The 3,500-nt window shown below is 34.3% G+C and overlaps 1 long non-coding RNA gene across 2 annotated transcripts in view; it reads right to left on the reverse strand.

Moving 5' to 3' along the window:
• Positions 1–1,352: 1,352 nt before the first annotated feature.
• The window catches only part of LOC137653387 (uncharacterized), a 7,897-nt gene continuing 5,749 nt past the window's right edge, over positions 1,353–3,500 (reverse strand). Inside the window, exons 1-3 of one of the 2 annotated variants that reach the window (XR_011046472.1) lie at positions 3,089–3,164; positions 2,210–2,405; positions 1,353–1,947 (exon numbers count right to left, since the gene is read on the reverse strand). This is a non-coding gene — a long non-coding RNA (uncharacterized lncRNA). Of the gene's footprint in view, positions 1,948–2,209; positions 2,406–3,088; positions 3,165–3,500 lie in introns of those variants that run through there. The other variant, XR_011046471.1, reaches the window with a different exon arrangement.

A 3,500-nucleotide genomic window follows, 5' to 3' on the forward strand; every position in this document is an offset into this window, starting at 1 on the left:
TGGTATGCGGTAGAAACTCTTGTCATCTCTTCGTCCTCAATTCCCACAGCCAACAATAGCGCAAAAACTGGGGATTGTGTGAATGTGATGAAATGGCTAAATATTCAACAGTTCAACCATAGCTATTCACTAATTAGTAGCGATATTTTCCACAGAGAGGTATCAAAGTATGCGTTTGCATAGCTGTGTTCAAGCAGTGTGTTCCCTATTATCAGCTCATAAGAACAAAAATCTTATTTCCTGATAACGGAGTGCCATGCTCTCTCCCAGGACGTAGAAACCACTTTCGTCCACCCAAGCCCTTTTTCCCCGAATCCAATCAATCTGGTTTCAGTGAATAAAAATATCCAGTTCATATTCTAAAAGAACTGACAAAGGATTCTCTAATTTGCCATCCTACTTCAATGTTGTTAAGCTTTCCTCTGGATTTATCAACTTTAATTTGAATTATTTATTAGATAGCTCAAACCCTTCTCCCACTTTAAAGGTCTGCACGGGAATAAGGGACATTTCTACCATCTGAGAGTTCACTAAAGGCCACAGATCTTTCTCCTAACTCTGCCTCTCCCTTGTTGAGAGCCTCAGTTTTATGCTTCTAAGAGTATAGAATGAATTAACAGTTTGTATAATAATATACATGCACATAAGTTATATTAGGTATATCTGCTGTTACGCTACTGGTAACAATGCTGAATTTATCTAAGAGAGACTGCAATAGTATTTAATATATAATAAAGGAGACAAAAACTAGAGAAAAACCCTACTTGATTTATATTTGAACTCTACTATGTTTAAATACTTTATATAAATCAATGTTTCTTTCAAAAACTCCCAAATCATCACACTAAACTTAAAAACTGAAAAGCAAAATTCTAACAGAACAAAGTAATGACAAATCAATTCCTGGGGACCAAATTACGAAAATACTTTTGGAAATTAAATTAAACCTTCACAGTTACAGACTCAGTGAATCTACTTAAAATAAAACTTCTCAAAGATTAAACTATAACAAAGAATGAACAATTCAATAAAATTAAATAGCAATTTCATGAAAGCACATATTAAGGAACACAAAAGGGACAGATTTAAGAGAATACTTATATACAAGACATCCCTCTGAAAGAGGAAACAGAACATTGTAGATCCAAGTAACAAACTGATAAGAATTTTTGTATACAGAAGCAAAAGTCTAAACATCTGGAAAGCATATCAGCAATGAGGTTTCATCTTAACTTTAATACAAAATATCCCAAAGTTATACTGATGCAGGCCCAAGGCCCGTATAGTTGATCTTAAGTTTTTTAATTCTATCAACAAAAGACAATGGATTACGGTCAGAAAAAAAATAAACATAGATTATCTATCAACTTTATTTACAAGAGAAACATGACATACGAATAATTATTTTTCAAGAGCATGAAGGAGAGCCCAAGCCACCTCTTCCACTGTAATCTAGGAACTGAGGCTTCAGTTTACTTTAATAAGAAAACTGGGGTAGCAAATCATAGTCACCAGTCTGCATCAAAGCTGCTCCTACAGCCACATCACTAGCTTCTACTTTTGAGATAAACAGCTTGTCCGATTCAGATAGCCTTCAACACGGAAGACTTTAGATTCAATAGCTGCAAATGTACGGTAACAATCTTCTGTCCACTAGAGTCAATCTTAGGGCTGGCGAGATTAATCATTGGTACAGCTAGCTGAAAAGTTCGGACAGAACCTCTTGATAATACCATACTAATAGAGGGTTGTGAGTAGGCAATTCTTTGATACGTGTAACCATCACACTTGGGTGCAATGATTCCGCTCCCAACATCCATGACCCAAGTTAAGACTTTTCCAATGGTAGTTTTCTGCCAGGTCTTTAAGGTGAAGTAACAGGTCACGGTCTTTTAATGTACTTTCCAAGTATCGTCGTGGACCAGTGTCAATGAAAACATTTCTCATCTGAAACAGAACATTAAAAGATTGAAATGTTTCAACAGCATTTGTCATTTCAAAAGGAATACCTGTAATGAAATTTACCTACAGATATGATACAGGCAGAAGCCTTCCTAGCATTTTCTGTCAAGGGTACTTTTATAGTAATTTAAACCTTGAAGTTGAAAATTACGCATTAGCAACATATGAAAATTCTTCATCAAAGGATTTGTGTCTTTAATGGAGGCAGAGTTTGACTTCCGATAAACTTTCGAGACTTAAGACTAACCTGGTTATTTTAGTAAAAGATGCAGGGTGAGGCCCACGAGTTGGTCGCTGTTCCGCCAACCCATTCTGGATAAGAAAATACTTCCCGTTCCATATCTCCCTGCTTGTAAGGAAGTAATTATATGGTCTCCAATAGAATGGATTAGTCCTCAGCGTCAATACCACATGTGAAGCAACAGCTAATGGTAGAAGTACATCTGAAAAAGTAGTAATATCAGCAAAGCTTTCTTAAGCTGGGAATTTTATGCATGAAATGTCCTGCAAGATTATAGTGCTAGATATACAAAGTTAACCTCCTACGGTAGGAAGAGTTTATCACCCATAATTACGGTAGCCATGTTTAACTATCTGAATTTTCACAATTATTCCATCTAATTTCTAGAGATTCACATAAACTAACCTATGGTTCTTAAGTCTACCAGGTTTGTAATATAATTATAATTACTTTCCACTAAGGTTTAATGGAATACCTCGTAAAATTTGCTCTAACACTATATTCTTTTTACTTATAAAATGTGTCAGCCCGAGCTGATTTGACCCACATCAAAATACTAATGTATGAACATGATCTACACATTCTTCTGCCTTTCAAACGATAGGAAAATTACATCTATAGTATTCAGTGGTTAGCTTGCAAGCCTTACAAGCTAACCTCCGAGATTCATAATCACAACATCGTTGAAAATTTAAAAGACTGAATAGGTAGTTCGCCCCTTACACTTCAAAACACTGAACTAAAGGGGGTCACTATTCTCTGGACCACTACAAAATAAATACAAATAAATTCACCACGTGAACTCATACCAGACCACCACATATCACGTACACTAAAATGTAACAATTGGATACAATACAAACAACTCTTGCTGGAACAACTTACGAAATACTGAAGATACTTAACGAGTAATCCTTGCTAGTTACACAGCGCCAAAGAATCTGATGTCATAACAAATTCTAACTTTCAAAGAAGACTTAACTTCACTCCAACAAGGAGGCCAAAATACAAACAAAATTACAGTTCAAACAAGGATTACAGAGTAAATGCTATGAGAGTACAATTAAGGGGGAACTACACGAAAAAGACAAAATAGATATTACGTGACATTGAGCTATCATAACATTATGTATTCAATATACACACACATACACACTCTATATATATATATATATATATATATATATATATATATATATATATATATATATATATATATATCACATACACATACACATGTGTTATATTTATATATATATATATATATATATATATATATATATATACACATACATAA

Source organism: Palaemon carinicauda, chromosome 14 (assembly GCF_036898095.1).
Source record: "Palaemon carinicauda isolate YSFRI2023 chromosome 14, ASM3689809v2, whole genome shotgun sequence".
Lineage (NCBI taxonomy): Eukaryota > Metazoa > Arthropoda > Malacostraca > Decapoda > Palaemonidae > Palaemon > Palaemon carinicauda.